Source organism: Tenrec ecaudatus, chromosome 1 (assembly GCF_050624435.1).
Source record: "Tenrec ecaudatus isolate mTenEca1 chromosome 1, mTenEca1.hap1, whole genome shotgun sequence".
Lineage (NCBI taxonomy): Eukaryota > Metazoa > Chordata > Mammalia > Afrosoricida > Tenrecidae > Tenrec > Tenrec ecaudatus.
The window spans coordinates 33,976,942-34,003,450 of NC_134530.1; the positions used below are offsets into that span (position 1 = coordinate 33,976,942).

The 26,509-nt window shown below is 44.1% G+C and overlaps 1 protein-coding gene and 1 pseudogene across 4 annotated transcripts in view; one reads left to right on the forward strand and one right to left on the reverse strand.

The window, feature by feature from the left end:
- The window catches only part of NMNAT1 (nicotinamide nucleotide adenylyltransferase 1), a 44,228-nt gene that overhangs the window by 1,093 nt on the left and 16,626 nt on the right, over positions 1–26,509 (forward strand). The window contains exons 2-3 of one of the 4 annotated variants that reach the window (XM_075550744.1): positions 14,062–14,134; positions 14,715–14,807. The exons of 1 other annotated variant lie outside the window; for it this stretch is intronic. The gene's annotated coding sequence lies outside the window, so the exon portion shown is untranslated. The remainder of the gene's footprint in view (positions 1–14,061; positions 14,135–14,714; positions 14,808–26,509) is intronic. 2 more of the 4 variants (XM_075550738.1, XM_075550752.1) reach the window with 2 other exon arrangements.
- On the reverse strand, positions 19,039–22,965 carry LOC142428775 (NADH dehydrogenase [ubiquinone] flavoprotein 2, mitochondrial pseudogene; annotated as a pseudogene).

Below are 26,509 nucleotides of genomic sequence, written 5' to 3' on the forward strand. Positions count from 1 at the left end.
AGTTCCTTCCCCTTAAGGAAGTCTGATGGTGTACTGATTATGCATTGGGCCACTCTTGGAAAAAACTCCAGGGATATTTCTACCCTGTCTATAGGTTCTTGATGGCTGTGAATTTTTTTGATCCTCTTAGGAAGGATGTTACTAGTTGTTCACACACACACACACGCACAAACCAAACTCACTACCATCGAGTCAACTAGTTATTGAGCAGCACTAAAAGTACCCTGAGCCCCAAGAGTTAGTCCCGGATAGAAGGAGAGAAAATATGGAGCAGAACGCAAACTCTACATAAAACAAACAAAAACCAGACAAAGTGCAACAGCTGCGAACTGGGAACCCTATGTGACGATTGCCCTGAGACATTTTTAAAATCTAGAACTGTGTCCATCACCTGATAGCACCTTTTTAAAAAAAAATAGATTGCACCCAGAAGAAAGATTGGTGCCCTACTTTCAAACTAGCAGTATGAGACCAAAAGATCAACATTTCTCAAAAGCAAAGATGAGAAGGCAAGGGGGCAAGGAAACTAGAGTACTGGAAAGGGAAAAAAGAAGACAAAAACTGGAGATACATTGTGATAAAAGTAACATGTCACTGAACAACTTGTGAGGAAAATTGTCCAATAGGAACCTAATTTATTGGGTAAACCAGAGGAACAACTAGCACTGTGTTCCTAATTGTATACTTTTGACCTAGTTTCTGTCTAGCCCGTAGTGACCCAAGATGTGTGCTACAGACTACTGGGACTTTAGACTCTACCCTTTTGAGGTGCACATATTTCATAGGCCACACCAGAAGGATTCAATGTGGAAATCCTACTAAGTGAACTGGATTTTACCTCAATCTCGGATTTAAGGAACCCATAGGTTCTCTTGGACTTAAGCTCTAGTGTGAGATGAAGCAGATGACTGCTATCCCAAGGTTATGGAATTGGTGGTCCTTGGTTTGGGGTTTGGATCTCTTGCTTTGAGGATGCCCATTGAATGGTGTCCTGGGGCTACCTTATGTTTACTATTTTAATGCCCTCCTTGCTTTCTTAGGACATTTATTATTCGGTCATGGTTCTGCCTTTGTGAATGAGTCTTATTGAAAGTTTTGCCTTATCACCAGTACTCTCTGTTTGTGTAAATAGTGTCCAGTCAAGAGTTTAATCTGTACAAGTCAAGAATTCATGCTCTGAAGATGACCTATACTTGTGTAATCAATCTCCTTTTCTCAACAGTGTTTTAAATTTTATCTCATTGGCTAAATTAATAACACTATCCATAGAAAAACCTTATGCCCCAAGGAGATGATTTCTAATGTTCTCTTATAAAAAGATAATTATGTCTCTAAAATGAACCAGAAACATATATTGAATGGATTTGGGGCTCACATTGAATTCTAGACCCAGTCTAAGAACAAATAGTTCTTATGACATGGGCCTGCTCAGTGCTCGCCCTCAAGAAGAGATCACTGAGGGTATGGGTGCTATAGCAGAAAGTGGTGAAGAAACCAGATGATGCCCAGTTGTCACAAAGAGTAGTGTCTGGGGTCTTAAAGGCTTGTCTTTTTAAAATTTTTTAAAAACATTTTATTAGGGGCTCATACAACTCTTATCACAATCCATACATATACATACATCCATTGTATAAAGCACATCTGTACATTCTTTGCCCTAATCATTTTTTTTTACATTTTATTAGGGACTCATACAACTCTTATCACAATCCACACATATACATACATCAATTGTATAAAGCACATCGTACATTCTTTGCCTTAATCTCTCTCAAAGCATTTGCTCTCTACTTAAGCCCTCTGCATCAGGTCCTCTTTTTTTTCCCCTCCCTCCCCATAAGGCTTGTCTTTTAAACAAGCAGCCATCTAAGTGAGGCATCAACTAAGTCCCCCTGGAAGCAGTACACCAACCTGTGTGATCCAAGGATTGTAAATAATAATAAAATCCAAGTCTGGAGGAGGGAGTGGTATCAGAGCTTAAAATGTGATCACCTGGTTTGCAGAAAGCTATCTAGGTGACAGTGAACACCCCAAATCTATGTGCAAGGTCCCCACATGATTAATCCACATGGGAAGCCCCCTCTGACCATAGTCCAGGGAGGTGAATAGCCTTGCTCTCAGACAGAGGACATCATGAAGTTGATTATGGCCGGTGTAGTTCGATGTCATACATTAGCATTTGCTCCCCCTTTTGACCCATTTTAAAGTTGTTTCGGTTTTTAATATTTTCTTCTTTTGATTGAGGTTTTTCTGTGTTTTGTCTGATTGTTTTAAATTTTGCCTCTGCTTGTGTTTTGTATAATTTTCTGTATGAAATCCAGGACAGGTAGATCTATAGAGACAGTAACTGGATTTGTAATTGCCCAGGAGCACAGCTGGAGAGGATTGGGGGGAAACGGGAGCTAGCAACAATGAGTATGAGAAGAAAATGTTTTGACCCAACTATCATGCTCCCAATTCTACCTTGCGAACCTGGTTAGACCAGAGGATGCACAGCGGTACAGTTGGGATCCAGAAACACAGGGAATCTAGGACAGATGAACCCCTCAGGACCAACGTTGAGCGTGGAGATACTGGGAGGGAAGGGTGGGTAGAAAGGGGGAACCAATCACAAGGATCTACATATAACCTCCTCTCTGGGGGATGGGCAACAGAAAGGTGGGTGAAGGGAGATGCCGAGCAGTGTAAGATAAGATAAAATAATAATTTATAAAATATTAAGGGTTCATGAGGGAGGAGGGAGGGGGAGGGGAAAATGGAAAATGAGCTGATTCCAGGAACCCAAGCGGAAGGCGAATTTTGAGAATGATGAGGGCAACCAATGTATAAGTGTGCTTTGCACAATTGATGTATGTATGGATTGTGATTTAGAGTTGTATGAGGCCCAATAAAATGATTTATAAAAAAAAGAAATTGTTTTGAAATCTATTGTCGTCATAATTGCACAAATCTTAATATAACGGAATGGTTAAATTGAAATGGGTTTGATATGTGAAGCTAAAAAACAAAACAACTTTTACCCAAAGTCACTAAAATACCATTAAAAAAAACCCCAAACCTCAGAAATTGGTATTCCAAACCCATGTCCTTGAACAATCAATAGTCCATGGGGTAATATTTGGATCTATACCAAATTGTTTCGGGGATGTTGTCTCTAAAGTTATATTTCAGCCTGCCAGGACAAACTAATGTAAGAGCCCCAACATGCGCTACGCGAGTAAACGGTTTCTGTCACTTCTGTCTGGTCATAGAGTTCCTTACTTATTGCCACAAAGTGCTTTTCAGTCTTGAAAACTGGATACCAACCACTTTTCTAGCCTACCTCAGAGCAAGAAGGGCGTGGCTAAGGCAGGTGGAATGGTTCCACAGGGTTCCTGACAAAACGCTTGAGGCTCAAAGAACTTCCTGTATAAGTAGTAGTTATGGTAATGTGATTGATTGAGGTTTTTGAACTTTGTATATGTATGGGAGTGCCTGCACTTGAGTCAAATTGACCTGTCAGTGACCTGTGGTTATGATCAGGGTTAAACAAAAGTGGAAAATATGCTTCCCTCTTTCACCCTTAGAAGAACTTGTTGAGGAAAACACCTGCTCATGTTGCACGTCCCTCACTTTGAGAATGGAAATTCAGTGTCGGCCAGGCAGTTGTGCAGGTTTTCTTGTGGGCAACAAAAGGCCTTTCCTGTACACGGGCTGGCGTTTGTCACTGCCTCTTTTACAGGGACTTAATCTGATTTCACCTCTCTTTGTTGAGGGGGTGCTTACATATTTTTGAGTTCTTGTTTGGAGTCAATGGGTAATTAAAAGGTATTCCTAATGCATCAGTAGGAGATTCCAATTTGAAAACAAAACTAGCCTATAGAGGGAAGGCAGTAAAGAAACAAACGAGGAATGGTATGGTTGGTAAGGAATTCAGGGGAAAGGACATGGGGAAAGTAACCCCAGAACTGGGAATCCAGACAAAAGCTGCTCGGCAGCTGGGAGTGTTTAGGAGACACCAATGAGCTTGGATTTGGGATGGAAGCCCCAGGGGAAGGCAGGCAGACTGCTCAGCTAGGAAGGCGGAACTTTGTGAAGAATGTGACCCCCAGATTGGAGGGAGGCTCATTAACAACCTGCTTTTTGAAGGTGCTTTGACTTGTTAAAAGTGAGGAGGACTTGAAGCATTTACTGATGAAGATCCAAGACTATGGCTTCAGTGTAGACTACTACTTCTCAACTTAAAGAAATTAAGAACCACCTCCTCCCTGGGGAACATACAACAGAAAAGTGGGGGAAGGGAGACGTGGGACAGAGCCAGATATGACAAAATGACAATTTATAAATTATCAGGGGTTCATGAGGAAGGGGGGAATGGGGAGGGAGGGGAAAAATGAGGACCTGATTCTAGGGGCTTGGGTGAAGAGCAAAAGTTTTGAGAATGATGAGGGCAACGAATGTACAAATGTGCTTTACACAATTGATGTATGTATGGATCGAGATGGGTGGTGTATGAGTCCCTAATAAAATAATTTTTTTCAAAAAGAAGAAATTAACCTCCCCAACTAACGTAATAAGCAGCATCATGATACACATAAAAAAGATTTTAGTTGTCAAGGATAATCAATGTAAACAACAACAACAAAAAAGATAATCAATGACATGGAGGCAACAGTCAAAAAAAAAATCAAACACTGTATTCCAGCGTCTAGAGTTTTAAAAAAGCCACTGTACTGGACCCCAACTCACAGCAATCTACTGTGAGATTATTCCTTAGGGTTCCAAAGGGTTGAGTCTTGTGGGAGCAGAACAGCTCAGCTTTCTCCTTTGGAGCCCCTGGATATGAACGTCTGATCTTGTGCTTAGCAGCTGAGATGTAGTTCATCACTCATTGTGGCCCTTCTACCCAGAGTGCTCCCTTTTGCAGTGTAGAGTAAATTCTAACCTCCGTACCTGTCCTTAAAGGCTCGTCTGTTATGCTGGAGCCCTGGTGGTTGCTGCGGTCCTCAAGGTCTGTAGTTCTACACCACCCACTGCGTCCGTAAAGAGTTAAAGTCTTGAAAACTCACAGGGGGACAGTTCTACGCGGCCCTCTTAGGTCATTGTGACTGGGCATGAACTCCGTGGCATTGAGTGTCTGTTACCCTAACAAGACAGGATTAAGGTGGGATCTATTTTGAGCCCCTTCCCTGCCCCTAGGGTGTGACACAGGTTACCACCTTTCATTTCCTTGGTGATGAGGTTGGTCTGCAGCAGACAAAAGCCACACCTCCAGCACAGCCAGCTTTGTGACTTCCCCTTTCTGACGTGCACTACCAGAAGCAAGTGAGACAGGCTTCCATTTTCAGATCTTTTGGCTTTTTAAAAGTTGTATATACTACCCCAGTTCCCTTCATCCTCCCCACCCCCTCTCCGTGATAAATCACTGCATCAGGTATAGTCTCTATGCATCCACTTTTCTGTGCTTCATACACTGGGAAACCTCACAGAAACAAAACAAAACAGAAAGAAGAAAGAATATGAAACCTCAGACCAGTGAACCCAGCGGGACAGCTTGTGGAATAAGGAGTTCAGGGGAGTGGGACAGTGGTGGGAGGACGATGTCATGTAAAAAAAGACTGGACACTGATTGTGCTAGCAGTTGTACAGTTCTTGGTGTGGTTGACATTTGGAATGACATGTATTAAATCTCAACTATTAAGAAAATAATAACACAAAGAGAAAAATAAATGAAAGGAAAAGACCACCAGTGAGACTTAAAGAGTCAGAGATGAAATTTCTGTGGCAGAACAAGTGAGATATGTAAGCCTAGAGCAAATTCAGGTTAGGTCAAGAGGGAGGTCAACTGACCAAGTACTACTGTACACCATGGTTCCATCCACCACAATCAAGTTACAGTCATCTCTGCCTGATAGTAAAGCGGTGGCCAGAGGGGATCTGCCAGAGGCTTAATCTGACCCGATGCTCTGCAGCTGGATGTTGGGCTCCCACTGTCCTCCATAGCCTTCTACAAATTGGTGAGCAGCCATTTCTGAAAGGTAGTAGGGACATGCCAGGTGGTCTCATGCCAGCATTACCAAGAATATTCTTGGTGTTTTCTTGACTTTTTTTTGTCTTTTGTATTATGTGTGGACATATTTAATTAGCAAGTATACTTTGTGGAGGAAAGAAAATTAACAGGCTTTTCATTTATTTTAAGGGTTTAGCAATTGCATAAATATACAAACACTATCCCATTTAAACATTTGAAATGGAAAATAGTGGTGATCAAATGGTTTTTTTTTTCTTGTAGTAAATTTAATGAGTTAAATGCAGTGTTTCTTAATGTTTGTAGGGTGTCAAGCCTCCCTTTCCCCCAGAAAGCTACTGGTAAATACACATACCTAGATTTTTACATATAACGTTAGAGATGTGAAATCCCCCAGACTGTAGATTAAGAACCCTTTGAGTAAAGCTTCCCGCACAAATAGTCACACAGCAAAGTTCTTTCCCTTTTGAGCCAACCTGGATGGTAGCAGCGTGCTCTGTCACTCAGTAAGCGAGTAAACAGTATGACTGTGTGAAGTAAAAAATGAACAAAATAAATAGTTTTTATATATTCTAGATTTATAAAAGTAAATTTTTCATATAAAGGATAAATTATATTTCACGTGGCAGCAGTTGCATAAAATAAATGTCTTTATATGAAATTAACTTTGTTAAAACCAGTCTTGGTTTTGGAGATGATAAATCTGAAAAGATTAGCTAAATGCAAATTCAGTTGTATAGAATCTAGATTAATTACTATGCAGAAGTTGGTGGGTTAGCGACCAATAAAAAGTTACGGGCTTTCTTTATAGTTTTAAAAATCATGGTAATAGAATTATTATTTCAGGGAATTTCCTTGTTAATGTCTGACGTCTTCACATGTTACTTGTAACTCAGCATTCTGTTTGGAATGCTAAAAGTACTCCTTAAAAATGTCAGTGGTGCAGACGGAGTGTGTGTTGGGTCATTGAGTTCATCTGTGAGTAACTAATTTCCATGTAATGCCTCTCTGAGCACACGCAGTGGACACACAGGAAAAAAGCATAAAAACCATTGTCATGTAACTCCAGAATCCCCCCCGCCCCCCGGCAATGTCTTAGAATCAGTAAACTGACCTTGTTCAAAGGTACAGTCTGAATTACTGCATTCTGTTGGAACTAATGCTTTGCCAATCACCAAGTAGACAGTATTTCTTCCCTGCGGATCCCGGAAGCATTGAATAGCAAATCCTTACTTGGGGTGGATTTGCTTGATGAGGTCCAGTCCGGTGATTTCATTTGAACTGTTTCTTTTCATCCACTCGCAGGGCTGGTTAAACTTAAAGCTGAGTTTCTCTCCAGTGACTAGTCCTGATGTGCATCCTGTTACATGGCTCTCACGGTCCACTGACCATTTATTTCATCCAGAGCAGCAGGGTGAGAGGTGGTGGTATGCGTGTTGTCCGGGCAGTGCTTCTGTGAAAGACGCTTGTGATTCAGCCTGCCAAAGATGTACCGGTGAGTGACAGGGCCCAAATGCCAGCTTCAGACGGTTGGCTTGGGATCAGGCCTTGGGCAGGTTACACTGGTCAGCCACGTCAGGCCCAGACCTGAGAAAAGCACTTTGGGATGAAGAAACGGGATCTAATTCAGTGGTGTGAGACAGTGCGAGCAGGGTGGGTGCTTGTATCATATCCTTACCCACACCCCTTTCCTATCTTCCCCGCTCCTTTGCTGCCTTGGGAACCAGGGCTTCGTTACAGTGCAACAACTCTACTTGGTCGGTTGTTTCCTCAGCCACAGCTTACCTGGAGATTTTTTTGGCTTACCGGTAGCGGTCACGCTGCTCACTGACAGCAGCAAAGACAAGTAGTAAAGCTCAGGAGTTGTTTTTGCCTGTAATTGAGAGAGAAAAGGCATGATGGGGACCACCTTGTTCTTTCATTGGGACACATACTAAAAATGCTTTTGCACTAAGGATATAGATGAAGTCACTAATTTAACAAGAGATAAAAGTTTGCTGCCTAATGTTTCATACTGAGTGATTATTAATACTGTTACTGCTATTTTTTAATCCTAGTAAGTGAATTTACACACAAAAGAGAGAACCTTTGATTGTGGAATTGTTTTACCTTTCCCCATGAAATGTTTGTATTGTGTTGTATCTAATTAGGAATTTGATCGCTACATACCTCGATTCAGCACAAGAGGTTGGGTTCCCTAGTGCAGATGTAGATGTGGCTGTTTAGGCCTGAAGAAGTGGGGCTGGGTACGCTTCAGGAATGAGGAAATACGTGAAGTGAGGCAGTGTGATGGGTTTCTTTTTGGTTAAAAATTCCCCATTAGGATTTTCCTTATAGTAAGAAATGTCTGCCTTGAGCAGTAAGCTCTTTTAAGAACTATAGTTGATACGTCACACTGAGTTGGAGTCATCCTGAAACCAGGATGACTCTGAACCCTGTGCCAGGTGGAATGGCCATCCTTTGGAGCTGATTGGTCTTTAGAGGGCATGCTCAACCCCCTTAAAGTCCAGGCAGTTTGGCATGCATCACGGGGAACCCTGGCCATGCCAATCAGTCCCCCTGTTCTTGGTTAACTGTGGCCTCTACCTTGCCTCCATGGCCCTGCTGGTATTGTTGAGCTAGGCAGGGACAGAGTCAGAAGAAAAGCCAAATGTGACAAAAAGGTCACCAAGCTGCCCCTGGAGAAGAGCCCTTTCCCCTGCCCTACAGTCCTGCACTGCCGTCTGCGTGCAGCCTGTTTCCTGGACACACTGCTGCCCTCAGTCTCCTTGCCGTCTCCAGTGTTAACTCTGGCTGCTGACCCCACTGCTCCTGCTGACCTGGCCGTGTCCAGTCCAGCTGTAAGCCGTCTTCACTTCTCTACTGAGTCCAGTCATCAGTCTCAGCCCCTGAACAATTCCCGATCAGAGAAACCCGGCCATCCGCACTGCGCAACCTGATGGAATGATGGTGCTTGGGCAGCAGGAAGAGAACCCCCAAGCCGTGGTTGAAATAGTTGATTCCTTGATCCAGACCCATGTCCCCTCACGGGATGATGGCTGCCAGCTTCTTATCACCCTCTTTAATACAGAAGAAAGAGGACTACTGACCTTTGGAGGGAAAGGAAAACTACAAAAACAAGCACGAAATCCTCATGCTTTTAGAAGCCATCTGGGAACAAAAGGAAATCACAGTTACGTACTGCCCGGGCCACCAAGATCTGATGGCTAGCCCAGTGGCGCTCAGAAACAGCTGAGCCAACTCCACCTCTGGAAGTGTAGCCAGCCTCGGGAGAGGACTCCCACAACCCGGAAAGCTTGCTCTGACACTGACCTCCCTGACACTGCTCCTCAGCCAAGGTTAGAGCCAGCCTATACCGCAGGAAAGCGTTCTTGAGCCGTTGCAAAAGGAGGGGTTCAAAGCCCCGATGAACACTATTAGCTCCCTGTCTCACGGGTCTACATCCCCTCCACACGTGCTTACTACTACCATTACTACTACATAGCAAAACACCCCACCTTGTGCTCCGCAGTCTGCCAGAGGTCCATCATGTGTTCCCAGAACAACCCTCTCCAGAAGATCAGCTGGACACCTGGAGTCCAATATCAAGGGACCACACCGCTTGAAGGTATTCAGGTAGACTTCACTGACATGCCCCAAAGTGAAAGATAGCGTTAGTTGCTGGTAATAGTCTGCACTTTCTGTGGATGGATAGAAGCAAGGCCCACCTGCACAGAGAAGGCCTGAGAGGTGACCCAACATCCTGGCGAAATCGCCTCTCCGTATGGAATGTCTCTAATTGTAGAAAGTGACAATGGACTGTCATTTGTAGCACAGGTGGTCTAACTAACACCCTCTTGGGGATAACGTGGAACTTACACCCAGCCTACTGCCTTCAGAGCTCAGGGAAGGAGAGCTTGTGAACCAGACCCTGAAGGCAACAATGGGAACATACTGTCCGGAAACGGCTCACATGGCCCGGGGTCCTGCCCTGCACGCTTCTCTAGGCTTGGTGCGCCCGGGGACCCAGCGGATACTCTCTTTTTGAAATAATCTTTAGGCGACCCCCAGCCCTGGTATGACAATTTGAGGCTTACCCCACCACCCTGAGGCTGCAAGTCCTCAGTGAAGAGTGCCAAACCCCTGGAGCTGCTCTCTAAAGCATCCACGCGGTGCTAGATGGGTGCCAGGACTCCTTGGGAAACGCAGTCCACCCTTTTCAGCTCAGTGCTTTGGTGGGTTAAAAAATAGAAACTGGAACCCTTAAAGCCGGCATGGACTGGGCCCCATACCTTAATATTGGTAACCCCCAACTGCTGTTAAAATTACAGGGCATACCCCATAATCCATCACACCTGAGTAAAAGAAGCTCACATCCCAGCCGCCCCTAAGTGAACCACCAGCCAGACTCCATACCCACTCAGACTGACCCTGAGATGAAAGCCATCTGCTGAGAAAGACTAAAGGCCTGCTCTAGTCTCAGTACCGGAAGCTGACTAGCGTACGCATGCAGAAGCCTGAGGATCTGTGGAGACGGAGCCCCTCATGAACTGTCACCTGTGGAACATTGCCTTGCTAGGAGCTCTAGCTCTCTTACTTGCCTTAGGACTAGCTGTAACCTCCCCTGAAGAATGGACCATCTCAATGCAGGTGTTCCTAGGGACCTCTTAGATTTTTTTTGTATGACCTTATTTGGATGTTTAATCTGTTGATAGTCCCCACAGCTCCATACCTGGTCCCTAATGTTACCATCTCAAGAGACCCTGTTGTCCTTGCGTTGGATGCCTGTTTAGTGTTCCACAGTGGAGATTCACCTGCCCGGTGGTAGCTAGCTGCATCGCTATCTATGTGTGCCCACACACCCTCAGCGGACACTGGGGTGGGTCCTGCAAAATGAGAAGTGAAATGTGGGAAAGGGACCTGTGTGTTAGTGCACCCAGCGGCCCTTGTGCTCAGCCGCTTGGAAGGGCTGGACATCTGATTCTGGCTCTCAGGGAATCAAAAACAAACTCCATGTGGTTAGGGGACCACAAACTCCCAGTGGTAAACCACTGCAATGCAACCCAGTCACTCCAGAAACAGTGCCAGCAGGTGCTTGGTGCTGCAGTCTAGTGACAGATAGATGTCTCTGGACGATCCGATAGGGACCTTTCTGATGCAAGTTCTCAAACCCACCCAGTAAACCCGAACTCAAGCCCCTAACCTTCCCATCCCTGTAGGTGGCTTGCCACTGGGAGCACTTGCCATTGGTAATCCAGCCTTTCCAGTGATAGAACTTGCGGCACATTCGTCTCCAACAATTCGGCCCCTAAGGGCACCGTAGCAAAAGCCTTCAAAGGTCTAGCAACTCTGGCCGACGAGCTAGCAGAAAATTCTGGCGTGCATGACCCCTTCACTAACTTAATGGAATCTTGGTGTGGGAAATGGCACGATTTCCTGAGGTCAGTAATCACCTCTTTAATCACAATAATAACAGCATTTGTTTTAATCAGATACCGCATCACCCTTTGTGCCCGGGGACCAGTACCCTTACTACATGAAGCAGCAGGAGCAAAGGAGCCCCCTCCATGCCCCGGGTGCCTAGTTTATACCACCTAACAGGAAGACCCTGAAAGTGATGCCCATGAGGAATAAAGAATATGGGCATCAAAGAGGGTTGGGGGATAGGGGCAGGAAATGTAAGGAAAGTCCTAATGGGGAATTTTTAACCAATGGAAAGAAACCCAACACACTGCCTCCATGTATTTCCTCATTCCTGAAGCGCACCCAGCCCCCAGCCCCACTTCCTCAGTCCCTAAGGGCCACATCTGCCTCTTCTGTGTCTGCACCCCTGCTTGCTTCCTGGTGCAAAGTCTAAAAACTATGCTCACCTGCCATTTGGGGCCCAGATCTTTCCAGAATGCTAGTTCCTTTGGGTCACTGACTAATGAATTTTTTCTCTTTCAAGTTCTCTTAGAGTGCCACCTGGTCATTCCCAAGTCATAGTTTTGTTGTTACATTATAGTTAAAAACTACTATTTGCTTTTTAAAAGACTCCACAGAATATTTTTGTGGTGTAAGGTTTAAATATCATCTCCGGACAGTAGGTTCAGGGTTCACCCAGCCCCTATGGCTCCAGAAAGTCTGAAGTCCACAAGAATGTGAAATTCTACATTTTCTTCCTTTTGACCAGGAGTTTAACCATAAACGCTGTGGCCAAAGTAAGATGTTCAGTAATGGTAGCTAGGCTCCTGACAGATAGAGACCAGTCACTGTGCCTTGGATGGCTGGGAGGTAGAACAGAAGCAGTAAGCATGTCGTTAGACTAATTGACTGTGATGCCCCATGAAACTAGAATCTTAAGCCTGCAGGTGTGAGTGCAGTTCCAACCTTGAAAGGTATCTAAAGGCCATGGTCTACCAGTTAGTAAAGTATTTTGATGAACAAAAGTTTTAATTGTTTGAGGGCCTTACTGATTTATTTTGTCTTTTGCTACTTGTTTTTGTTATTAGTCCATTGTTAAAAGCTAGGCCTGACAGCATTGCCCTTGCATTTTCTTTATGAGTTTTATGGTTTCAGTTTGCATTGTTCGGTCCTTAATCCGTTTTGAACTTCTGTATGGTGTGAGGCATGGATCCCATTTTATTATTCTGCATGTGGAAATCCAGTTTCATCCCCTTCTTTCTCCATTGGGCAGACTTAGCATCTTTGTCAAAAACTAGTTCACCATAGATGTGTGGGTTTATTTTCGAATTCTCAATTCTATTCCATTGGTTTATATGTCTTATTGTTACACCAGTACCACACTGTTTTAATTAATTGTATAGCATGTTTTAAAATCAAGAGTATTCCTACTTTGTTCTTTTCTTTCAATATTCCTTTACTTGATTTGATTTTTTAAAAATTATTTTATTGAGAGCTCTTAAGGATGTTATAACAATCCATCATTCAATTAGATCAAGCATAATTGTCAATTGCTGCCACTATTATTTAAAAAACATTTTCCACTTGAAATCTTTGATATCAGCTCCCGTTTATCCCCTTCCCTCCCCCACCCTATCCCCAAGGAATCCTTATTATTAGGATTATTTTGCCATATCTTACACCATCCAATGTATCAGTTCATGTACATTTCTGTTATTCATTCCCCTCAAGTGGGTTTATACAGTCATCATTGATTTGATTTTTTTATTTACCTCACTGACTTCTATTTATTTAAAGACATATTCTCAGAGTTAAGTAGCGCTTGAAGTGCAGTAAATTTGATCATTCCTTGCTTCCGTTTGGTTTGTATGTGCACTTAGAACAGTGATTCTCAACCTGTGGATCGTGACCCTTTTGAGGGATTGTACGACCCTTTCACAAGGGTTGCCCAATTCATAATAGCAAAATGACAGTTATGAAGTAGCAAAGAAAATAATGTATGGTTGGGGGGAGTCACCACAACATGAGTAACTGTATTAAAGGGTCGTGGCATTAGGAAGGTTGAGAACCACTGACTTAGAACCATGATTCCTCTGTAAATGTCCCACTTAATCTTTTAAAAACCAAAGCCATGAAAGTCTTAAAAGGATCAGCTGTTTTTGGAGTCACTGAATGACAGCATTGTGTAAAATATGCTTCTTCCAGAGCGAATGTTTCCTCTAGCAATTTGAGGGAAGGAAGAGCTGTGACCACAGAGAAGGAAGGGCTCTTTTGAGATCCTTGATAGTTTTTTTTCAGTTGATGCCAGCTCATGGCGACCCTATAGGACGGAGTAGAACTGACACTTGTGGGTTTCCAAGACCCACATCACAGGGGCTCTTCTTGATAAGGTTTACCCTGTGAGAAATGTTGTATTTCTGGACAATCCTTTTCCCACTGGCTACCCAGATCTGTCCTCTAGTGATGAATGCCAGAGGATTTAATGAGGCAGCAGACAGATTTTCTTATTCTCAATTTGAGAAATCTTTGCTTTGGACACATCTTGATATGGCACTTCCTTATCTATGACCCTGACCTAAGAAAGGCTAGAACACAGGTTTCATACACCTTCATTTTTCTTACCTTCAACTTTAACACCTCCTCCTAATAAAATATCTCCTGTAATTCTAAAGGCAATTCCCTTGAGTGAGAAGAAGCATCTGTTCAGAGGCTGGCCTTTACGGGAGCATCAAGACTTCAGACAATGTGAGTGATAAATCAGACTTATGTGCGATGGAAACATTCGACAGGGCAAAATGGAAGACTTCTAATACTAAAGGGAAAAAAACATCCTTTTCTTGAAAGAAGCTAAACAACAGAAGAATAATGTCTTCCAACCTCCAAAAATGGGATCTCCTCAAAACAAATGTCAATGGCCCGAGTGTCTTCCTTTAGTAGGTTTGATTTTTGTCAATCTCTGTGTTTATAGAGATTTTAGGGGTCTTCTGCGGTCTCGTTCATTCTCTCTGGCTAGGAAGTCACAGGTGGCCACTGCACCACTTCTTTTGTTTTTATGCGAGTTCCACGTGGCAGATGCTGCCCAGGGTGTTTCCACTGAAGAACTTGAGTGTACAGTCTTTGCCTTCCCTGCAAGATAAGCCACTTGGACCTTCTCCAGAGGGCTGGCCTCCTCTGCCCCGGTTTTCATGACACTGCATACCTGTTCTGCTTCTCACGGTGGACTTACATTTCAGAACTGCTGACTGGCACCATCAGAATAACTTCTGAAGTCATCGCTATGAATTGATTTTCCCATAATTTTATACTACCTGTTTATTCTTTTTAGGGAGGACAAGCATTTGGGACCAACCTTCTGAGTTTCCTCAAAAAGGGCTACCAACAAAATATCCACAATTCTTTTGTTGATTTCCACCAACAGGTGGGTTCAGATTCTGATTCATACCCAGTTCCCCCCCCCCCCATTCTTCTTTTATCCAGCCAACCTTATCAACATTTTTCTTTCTTTTAAATTTTTTAAATCATTTTTTAATCATTTTATTTGGGACTCATACAACTCTTATCACAATCCATACATACATCAATTGTGTAAAGCTCATTTGTACATTTATTACCCTCATCATTCTGAAAACATTTGCTCTTCACTTAAGTCTCTCCATTAAGCGCCTCATTTCCCCCCTCCCCACTCCCTCTTCCCTCATGAACCCTTGATAATTTATAAATTATTATTTTGTCACATCTTACACTGTTCGACGTCTCCCTTCACCCACTCTTCTGTTGTCCTCCCCCATTATCACATTTTTCATTCTCTGTTGCCTTACTCTGGGTGGTTGTGCCACTCTGTCGCTTCAGGGCCTCTTCCTCAATTCCCCCAGGGACCAAAGGTGCTACCCCTGAACTCCTCGAGTACAGTGGGTGCCACTGCCCTGCTTCAGGGATCAGACCTCCCTCTATGACTGGATCCATCTCCTTCGAGTTCCCTTAGCATTACCTAACAACTTTTGGGGCCTCTTGCCAAATAAAGGTAAGGACTGTTTTTTCCATTTCTGTCATTTTGACTTCTTAACAGTATTAAGGTTTTTTTTAACCGAAGAACATGAAACATCTTTCTATTTATTTCAGTCTTTCATCTCTTTCATCCATGTTTCATAATTTTTTTTATAAGTCCTTCACACCCTTGATGTGATAGTTAGGTCTATTGTGCCAACCTGGCCAATAGAACATGTGGGATTAATCAGGTTGCAATTTGTTTGGAGGGCTCTGCAACACCCGCCCCCCATCTCTCTTGCTCTCTGGTGATTGGACCAGTGTGCTGCTGCTTTAGCTAGTTCTTTGCCTCAACCTGTGGGCCCAGCCAACCGTGAATCATAGATATGTCACTACGGCTTGAGACTTCTTGGAGACCTCCTTCGCCACGCTGCTGGTGCCTACATCACATAAGCTTGAGGCTGGTGGATCCTGTCACTTTACATGCTTGAGTTCAATGTCCTACCCAGGCCTGCTACTCTAAGCTCCCGAGCTACTCACTGTTGCTGACTCACCCTGCTGTGCACTGCCTGCAAACAGACTCTGCCTGCCGTGCCCAAGGGAGGACTTAGATGTCTGCTTCCTTAACCTTGGACCTGGCAGCCATATGAGTAGAAGGACTTCCAGTGTATTAACTGTTCTGCGAAAGTGAGTTGAACTGAACCCTCCGTGCTTCTGTGTGGACTCATTAGCTATTATATTCTTCTTGCTGTATAAATATCTATATCTATCTATATCTATAAACTCTTAAGTGTCTGGGTTTTGTTTCTCTAGGGAACCCTGCCTAACGCACTTGGTAATGTTTACACTAAGGTGTTTCATTCACTTACATGTTAATGTAAATGGAATTGTTTCCCTAATCTCCCTTTCAGATTTTTCATGGTTGTCATATAAAAACCAAATGATTTTTATTTGTTGACTTTGTATACTGCAACTCCACTAAATTACTACTTGAAAAAAATTTTTAATTTAAAACTTAAAAAAAATTACTAGAGCTCAAAAATGTTCTTGTAGAGTCTTTGGGTCTTTTTAAATGTGTGTGTGTGTGCGTGTTATTGTCATATCATCCATGTTTAGAATTTTACTTCTTGTTCAGTGTGGTTACCTTTTCTTTTTCTTGTCCTATTGCTTGGGCTAGGACTTCTAGTATAGTGTTGAACAGAAATGACAAGAGTGGGGACTCTTATTCTTGATTTCTAGTGGAAAGCTTTCCATCTTTGTCCATTAAGCATATGATTGGATTTTCATGTTATGTCTGAACCAATTGAGGAATTTCCCATCTAGCCCATTTGTCTTTCATTTCATCAAGAAAAGGTTTCCTCCCTCTCCTCCCATCAATTAAATAGTTTTTTTTCTAAAATAGGGTTATTGTTTGCCTTTGTTTTTGTTTTGTTTTTTAATCATTTTATTGGGGGCTCATACAATTCTTATCACAATCCATACATGCATCCATTGTGTCAAGCACATTTGTACATTTGTTGCCATCATCATTCTCAAAATGTGCTTTCCACTTGAGCCCTTAATACCAGCTCATTTCCCCCTCCCTCCCTACTACCCCCTCCCTCATGAACCCTTCATAATTCATAAATTATTATTTTGTCATATCTTACACTGTCCGAGGTCTCCCTTCACCCACTTTTCTATTGTCCATCCCCCAGGGAGAAGGTTATATGTAGATCCTTGTAATCAATCGATTCCCCCTTTCTACCCCACCTTCTCTCCACCCTTCAGGTATCGCCACTCTCACCACTGGTCCTGAAGGGATCATCTGACCTTGATTTCCTGTGTCTCCAGTTCCCATGTACATCCTCTGGTCTAGTCAGATTTTGTAAGATAGAATTGGGATCATGATAGTGGGGGAGAGGGGGGGAGGAAGTATTTAAGAACTAGAGGAAAGTTGTATGTTTCATCGTTGCTACTCTGCACCCTTACTGACTCGTCTCCTCCCTGAGACCCTTCTGTAAGGGGATGTCCAGTTGCCTACAGCTGGGCTTTGGGTCTCCACTCTGCACTCCCCTCATTTACAATGATATGATTTTTTTGTTCTTTGATGCCTGATACCTGTTCCCTTTGACACCTCGTGGTCACACAGGCTGGTGTGCTTCTTCCATGTGGGCTTTGATGCTTCCGAGTTAGATGACCACTTGTTTATCTGCAAGCCTTTAAGACCCCAGACGCTATATCTTTTGATAGCTGGCACCATCAGCTTTCTTCACCACATTTGCTTATGCACACATTTGTCTTCAGCGATCGTGTTGGGAAGGTGTGCATCATGAAATGCCAGTTTAATAGAACAAAGTGTTCTTGCATTGAGGGAGTACTTGAGTGGAGGTCCAATGTCCACCTGCTGCCTTAATAATGTTTTCCTTTGTTTAGTTGGTGTGTTGTATTATGTTGATTGAAATCACATTTGATCATGATACACGACTCTTAATATACAGCTGTATTTTATTGAGGATTTTCGTTTCTATGTTTGTAAGAGATTAAGCCTATGGTCTTCTTTCCTTGTGTTATCTTTCTCTGGTTTTGATAACAGGGTTATGATAGCTTCATAGAATGAATTAGGCACAGGGAATCCAGGGCGGATGATACCTTCAGGAACAGGGGTGTGAGTGGCGATACTGGGAGGGTAGAGGGTGAGTGGGTTGGAAAGAGGGAACCGATTAAAACGATCTACATGGGACCTCCTCCCTGGGGGACAAACAACAGAAAAATGGGTGAAGGGAGACGTCAGACAGGGCATGATATAACAAAATAATAATTTTTAAATTATCAGGGGCTCACAAGGGAGGTGGGAGTAGGGAGGGAGGGGAAAAGTGAGGAGCTGGTGCCAAGGGCTTAAGTGGAGAGCAAATACTTTGAGAATGATTGGGGCAGTGAATGTACAGATGTGCTTGACACAATTGATGTATGTATGGATTGTGATAAGACTTGCATGAGCCCCTGCCACCAATCAGTTCTGAGTCATGACAACCCTGCAGGGCAGAGTAGAGCTGCCTTCTTAGAGTTTTTGAGTCAGTCTTTACAAGAGCAGAAAGTCTTGTCTTTCTCCTGCTTAACCAGTTACACAATCCAGTGAAACCAGGTCCACGATTTTTGCATGTGCGCGCGTGCGCGTTTGTGAGAGAGGTTTTTGTGGTTAGCCTCCCAATTTGCATCCACTGCGCTGCTGGTGGGAGGCTTTTGATCACTGGTTTGTACCCTTGGGTTTGTTGAGACTTTCTGTTTCTTCTCGAGTCCGTTCGGGGAGGTTCTAACCGGTTGCTCCTCCCACTCAGGTTTCCTAGCTTCTTGATGCAGACTTGTTGCAACGTCAGCTATCGTGTCCCCTCTTTCATGTCTTACTTGGTGACTTGCATTTTTTGTCTTCTCTGGCAGTGTAACTGACATTTATTGATCTTTTCAAAGAACCATTTTCTAGTGTTATTGATTCTGTTTTTCTGTTTTTATTTATTTCTGCTCTAATCTGGTAGCAATCTCGGTAGGTTTCCTTTTAGCTTGTTCTTCTCTTGTTGCCCTCTAATTTTTAGTATGTTGTGCTGTCATTTTCTTTTTTTTTTTGGAGGATTGAAGAGATATGTTTTATTTCTCAAGTGACAAATAACATATGTACAGTTGAATATAAATTAAAGGCCTGCTTCTACACCAAAGCCAGGTCCTTTCCGTGGTTCAGTCAAAGTGGTAAGACCACCAGCTGGCTCACAAGACAAGCGTCCACTGCTTGGCCCAGGTTTGGGACTTTTTCCAGCTTTAAGCTTCAATATCCTTAGGTGTCAAATCCTCATAGTGGTCATTGATTTGAACCATTGGTGCATTTACACAGGCACCTAGACATTCCACCTCTATAAGAGTGAGCCGTCTATCAGGGGTAGTTTCCCCAACGTTTAGTCCCAGCTTTCTTTGAATGGCCTCTAGTACGCTGTCAGTCTCGAAGCATGCAGGCTGTAGTAGTGCAGGCCTGAATGTGGTACTTTCCAACAGGTTTTCGATTATACGTTGTATAAAATGTTGCTACTCATAGACTCTCATGGGGGGGGGCACTTGTAAAACTTCTGCACCCTTGTTTGTAGCAGAGATGGGCAGCCATCCATTGTGTCTCTGAGCTAAATCCAGGACTGGACGTACAGCTGCTGCCGGATGGATGGCCTTCTGGATAGATTTTACCATTCCCTCTATTCTCTTAGAGTTTTCTGGTGGGAAATCAAATGGAGTGTCTGGGTTATTCTCAGGAGTATCTCTGTGCACAAACAAGGCTCCCCCAGCTCCATTAGGCACAGCTGTCCTGTGAAAATTCCTTATATGGCGTCCCGCAAAGCTGCCTCAGTCGCAAGTCACTGCGTGTCCCTCTCGGCGTGAACCTCGGGCTCAGCTAGGAGGCCCTGAGAACAGCAGTGGGCGCAGGCCCGCGGAAGCGGACTGGCAGGCCCCTTCTTCCCTAGCCAGGCGTCCACGGCCCGGTGCCCAGCCTGGGGTGGAGGGAGGGAGAGAGGGAGGGAGAGAGGGAAACTCCAGGGTGAAAGGGGAGGGGGGGAAGATGGAGAAACCGTCTCCGCCACCTCTACCGCTGCGGCCGCTTCTCTGTTCTGTGCTGTCATTTTCATTAGAACATAGGAGATTTTTATTTTTTATTTTGATTTTTTGGGCCCTTAACTCATTTGGGCATTTTATGTTCGTTAGGCTTGATTTTTATTTTCAGCTTTACACCATTGTAGAGAACACTTACTTCATTTGATTTACATCTTTTTGTACTTATCAAGGGTTAACTTTATGACCCAGCATGCGATGTGTCCTAGAGAATGATCCAAGTGCACTGGAGTAGAGTGTCTATTGTTGGGGGTCAGTTGTTCTACAAGGGGAACTCAAAATGTTTGTAGGGAAATCCCATTATCTTTTAATTCCATTTTCCCACAGATTTTTTGAAGCCCCCTTGTATTTTTGTTAAATCTGGTTGTTTGATGTCTACGTATTTCTATTTGTAATAGAAGTAAAAATGTATCTTGAGGACCAGTGGTCTATTATATACAACCAGGCTTACGGATTCTCCTGAAGCTTTAGACACTCAGTACTAAAGGACATACACAGTCTGCTGCCCAAGCAGTTAGCACCACGGTGCCGACTCCTTCACCAAAGGATGCCACACCAAACACAGCAAACAGCCTCTTTACTGCCTGCGGGACCGGGTCCAGGTGAATAAGCAGCACCGTGAAGCCTACAAGGACAGGGAAATAGCACCTTAACTGGACATAGAGTCTTGACTCCAAGCCCACATATAATTTGTTCCTTGGCTTTCTCAGTGTAAAACAAAAATGGTCAACCCCTCCCAAGGTTAGCCCTTTCCCTCTGGTAGAGGCCGTGTCCCGGTGATTGGCCATGCTGCTGACAGTAACAATGACTGCTTTGTGAAGGATTCTTGCCTGCCCGAACTTCTCCTACCTTATCTCATTGAAACCTCAGCCACACAGCTCTGGGACAGGTCTTTACCTCCCCGTTTTGTATGTGAGGAAGGGGCAGTCCAGTAAGGTTAAGGCACTTACCTGAGGCCCGGGCGTTGTGGGTGGGAAGCTATGTCTGGCCCCTGTCTGTCTCTAAAGCCACCACACGCTGCTGCCTTGGCCTCAGTAGTGACTCAGTAGGAGATGCTTTTGCTAGGGCAGTGACAGTGCCTGACATACTCACCGGCTATTTTTCTCACTTTTAAAAATGTGGACATAGTCTTTATGTAAATTACACCCCACTTTCATAAGTATACATAGTGTGCCCAGATCCACTCGTTAGATATCCTGAAACCTGTGCGCATTTCAGAGCCTGCTGTAGTACTTTTTGACTTAAAGTCATCGAGGTCTCTTCCCTCCCGTGCACAGTAATGCTTTACTGAATGAATGATAATTATAAGAGTTTTTCCATCTAGCTGAGAGGCAACAGAGCCCACATGGAAGAAGCACACCAGCCTGTGTGACCATGTGGTGTCGAAGGGATCAGGTATCAGGCATCAAAGAACAAAAAATCATATTGTGAATGAGGGGGCGTGCAGAGTGGGGACCCATCTGTAGGCAACTGGACATCCCCTTACAGAAGGGTCGCAGGGAGGAGATGAGCCAGTCAGTGTCAGTATAGCAACGATGAAGCATACAACTTTCTTCTGGTTCTTTAATGCTTCCTCCCCTCCCCCTGCACACACTATCATGATCCCAGTTCTATCTTGCAAATCTGGCTGGACCAGAGGATGTAGACTGGTACAGATAGGAACTGGAAACACAGGGAATCCAGGTCAGATAAACCCCTCAGGACCAATAATGAGAGTAATGATACCAGGAGGGTAAAGGGGAAGGTAGGGGGAGAAGGGGGGAACTGATCACAATGATCTGCATATAACCCCCTCCCTGGGGGACAGACAACAAAAAAGTGGGTGAAGGGTAAGGTGACCAGATATCCTGCATTTGGCGGGACAGTCCCAATTTTTAACAATTTTTTTCCATGTCCCGCGGTGTTTTAAAAAAGTGCCGGTTTTTGGAAAGAATGCATGACAAGCTAGGGTATACAGTTTTCGGCTGCCATGTGGCTATTTCGCCAGGATTTGAGTTTTATCAATGGTGTCCCGCTTTACCAATGTTAAAATCTGGTCACCTTAGAGACGTTGGACAGTGTAAGACATGACAAAATAATAATAATTTATAAATTATGAAGAGTTCATGAGGAGGGAGGGTGTGGGAGGGAGGGGGGAAATGAGGAGCTGATACCAAGGGCTCAAGTAGAAAGAAAATGTTTTGGGAATGATGAGGGCAACAAATGTACAAATGTGCTTGACACGATGGATGTATATATGGATTGTGATCAGAGTTGTACGAGGCCCCAATAAAATGATTTTGAAAAAAGAGTTTTGAAGCAAAGCATTTGTATTTAACTTGATTTGATTTCTGTTCAATAGAACAACTAGAAGAATATTAAGAAACTTTGGAAAAATTCCCTTGACCCGCATTTTAAATGTGACTTTTCCCTTAAGGGCTAGCCTGTGCGTTCTTGATGATTATTTATTCACTCCCGTAACAGCTGGCCAACAGGAGGCACGCAGTAAGCACCTGGCAGAGTGAGTGCACACTCACCAATTGAGAAGAAAGTAAAGATGATGTTGCCAACCAAGTTGGTCAGGAGAGGCTGACTGCAATATCGAGACGATCTGGGCCTGAAAAGTCAATGCACTGATGAGAACCTTTGTTTCACACTTACCACAAGAAATCTGTGGCATAAACACAACACCAGAAGACATTAACCCTTAAATTCTGATCCGGATTCGGGCTCTGGGTTCACCTTCTCAGAAACTCAGTGCCATCGAGTCAGCTCTGACCCCTAGCTACCCGATAGGGCAGGATGGCACGGTCCCTTGTGGGTTTCTGGGGCTGTAACTCTTTGTGGGAGTAGAAACCCTCATCTGCTGCTGTTCCGAACTGCTGACCCACCAGAACTCCTTAGGTTCCTCTCAGCCCTGGGCAATTTACAGCTTCTTAGAACCTTGGGTCCTTACCAAGGTGGTGGTGGTTGGGTGCTACTGCACCCATGCCAGTTCCTAATGGCTCCCAGTGACAAGCAGAACCGTCACACAGGATTTCTTCCTGGGAACAGACTGCCAGGTCTTGCTCCCTCAGAGCCTCTGACTGGGTTCAAACTCTTAACCTTTTGCTTAGCAGCCAAGCAGCTCTGCGCCTTTGCATCCCCGGGAATTACCATTGCTGTCGAGGAGTGTAGACAAATAGTGTCTACTGTTTTTCTAATCAATGTTAATTTGCTACATTGGTGAAGAAGGAAAGAAAGACCATTTTGTCCAGGAGCGTAAGGAAATGCCACTCTGAGTGCTTTTGCAGTGCTCAAACCTCCTCTGATAAAAGCTGGCAGGGGTGAGTTAGGCTAATTACAAATGAGCGCTGTTTAATTGTTTAAATGAGTACAGCTTCCCCTCCTGCCCCACCACTTAAGAGGACTCTCAGTTTCCAGATTTTTCAGAATTTCCAGATTTATGTAACTGCAATATTTTTCCTTTCAAATATATTGACTTTGTGTGCCCAAAATAACCAAGTTACTGACTGACAGGCTTTTTCTGGCACGGAATGGCTTTGTGGCATAGACAGGGCAATAAAGTGTTAAGGCATAATAATCCTCTCCTGAGTGTGCCTGCAGACATGAGCGAATGCCTGGGGGCTTGGCCTCGGCTCTAGGGAATCTGTCATTTGAAACAGTGGTGTCCTCAGTGTCTCCCATTTAATGGCTTCTTTAACTAGAAGGACTAGGTGTCCGTTAAAAGTTTAATTCTGCCCAAATTGCAGCTGTCCTCACGCACATCCAAAATTGTGACTTTTCAAAGAGGTGCGGCAGGTGGCTACCCTTAATGGCAAGGGCAAGAACAATGGGGCAGGTGGCACTTAAACAGGGAGCGGGATTTGTGGCAAGCGTTCAGGATCAGACCGTCTCTACAGGTAAGCTCCCTTTCATGCTGAGCTGCCAGGTGAAGGTGAGGGTTTGTCCAGCGAAAGAACTCACCTTAGCAGGACGTAGAACTGGAGTGCCAGAGCCAGGAGACCCACCAAGAACACTGTCAGCTGGCTACATGGGACACAGACAATTGCTTTGTTTAATGACCAACTAGCTTCAAGTACTTGTTTAATGACGAACTAGCTTCCAGAAACCAAGTTCAGGTTCTGTTCGTGATAATGTTACAATAAACCAAAGATAATGTTTTAAACCCAAGCAAAGACAGCATGAGATCCAGTCCATTAAATGGAATTATGTCTAATAATTTTCAGTAATAATAATAGCTACCATTTATTGATGCATACTGTGGAACAGACGCTGTTGATACTGGTCTCTAGAACCCTAGTTCCTGTACCATTGCTGTAAAACAAACAATATTTGGAGCTACTGATAGTCCTCACTGGTAGACAAAATGTCAAATATTTTATATGTGTTATCTTGTTTAATATGCATAGACTGCTAAGGACAGACCAATAGCCCCATTTTATTATTACTTTTTTAAAGCAGAAGACTTAGAAAGTTAAGTGTCTTGTTCACGGACAACACTGAGGAGGTGGCAGGACTAGACTTGAACCCATATCTGAGTGAATATTCATGATGGCCCTAACCTGAGCCAGCTATCCTTTAAGCCCATTATTTATACTGCCTGTAACTGGTGAAGGGAGGTAAGCAACCACATGAAGATAGCTGTTAATGTTTAACATGGTTTTAAAATCCTTTTGAGATTGATGTACATAGAAACCAAACTCATGACTGCCAAGTCAGTTCTGACTCAGAGTCTGTGGGGCAGGGCAGACCGGTCGGTCTCTGGCTCTCCGAGACTGAAACCCCATGGAAGCAGAGGCCTCGTCTTTCCCAGGAGCAGCCGGAGGTTTTAAGCGAGCAGCCCAGCATGCAGCCTCCCACACCACCAAGGCTCCTCCACATATGTAAGAAACTCTTCTTCTTCAGTAGCAGTTACGCACATTCTCTACAGTACACTGAATTAGTTACCATTACTAACTGTATTTGTAGAACACAAACTTACCCTAAAAACAAGGAACTACCTGCAGTGACGTTCTCAAGAGCAGGGTGGGATTAAAACAATTGAAAGGGAGGTGGGGAGAATGCGGCGTTGATACCAAGGGCGCCTCTTTTTGGTGGAAATATACACAAAATATGTGCCACCCAACAGTTTCTCCATGTGCAGTGCATGGAGACTGACTTAGGTGGCGCTCTGGAAGCGAATGACTTTGCTCAATCACCTTTTCCAAACTCTCTTACCATCGCCAATGCGCTCATCGGCCCTTTAAGTTTCTCACTCATTTATCCTTTCAAGTTGCCATTGCTAATGGAGTCACATAATTTATATTTTTAGAGCTTATAATGTTTAAGGCAGATATTCTTTTCCAATTAGCAGAACTGTTATTTAGTTTTAAAATGACCTCAGGGGAAGGTTTCAAGGCATACAGATTTCCTCAGGGAACTAGTTTAGGGGATCATCTGGCTTTAATGGCTTAAAAAACTCTGGATTCCATTAGAATAGGAAATTCTGTTCTTTACTTTCCCCCCTTTTGATCAGGATTCTTCTATAGGTAGTAGATGTATATGAATACTAATTCCCTTTCAATATGATGGGCTGGGTGGACACACTTACAGCCTGTGTCGATGTGATCTGGGCAGCCAACAGTGCACGTAATGGGCAGTGTGAGCCAGGCAGAAGTGAATCATGATGAACCAGCCCCGGAGAACCTGCAGCCAATCAAGGGGTGTCCAGAACAGTCCTGTTAAAGCTTCCAACTTTTCTAAACACATGTATATCCCCTCTCATGTTCTCTCTCTCTCTCTCTCTCTCTCTCTCTCTCTCTCTCTCTCTCTCTCTCTCTCTCCATGCAAAGTTACCCAAAAAAAATACTTATCTTAAGAGATGGAAAGACCCTCATTCTTTGAACACACCCTGGGCTGAGATGGGTGCTCACTGGCCGAAAGGGTCTAAAGTCCAGGCTGAGCATAGACTGGCTTTGTCCATGATGAGCTAATGAAACTGAGCTGGATATTTGAGCTAGGTCATAGATGTGACATGAGAGGAAGCTGGCTCCCTTTGTGCTGAGACCTGCTTCCCCAGCTCCTCCCCATCCCCTGAGGGGGGCTGGGGACCTGAGCCTGGGCTCATCCCGCAGGACCTGTTTTGTTCCATCCTTCTCTGTGCTCTGTTGCAGGAGCAGGCCTCCTGGGAAGCGGTACCTCTTACTTTAGTTTGCTTTGCTTTCAGCTCACGCTCCCTGGGGGAATGTGCCTGGAACCTGAGATGACTGGGGCTGGGCTTGACACTGGAGCTTAGCCCTGTGCCCTAGCCCTTGAGAACATGCTTGGTGACGGCTGACACACTGACTCCCCTACGCGTCCGAGGCTGCGGGCTGTGTACATTCCCCGTCACCTCTCACACCACAGCTTTTTTGGAAAGAAGGCTGGAGTGCAGTGGATCGCTTTTATGTCCTCTTTGTAGTCATGTCTTGTAATTCCCACTTTAAAAAATTGGATAGGACTTTGGAGATAAGGTACCGGTTGGTCCTCTTGCTAATAATCCACATATGGTGC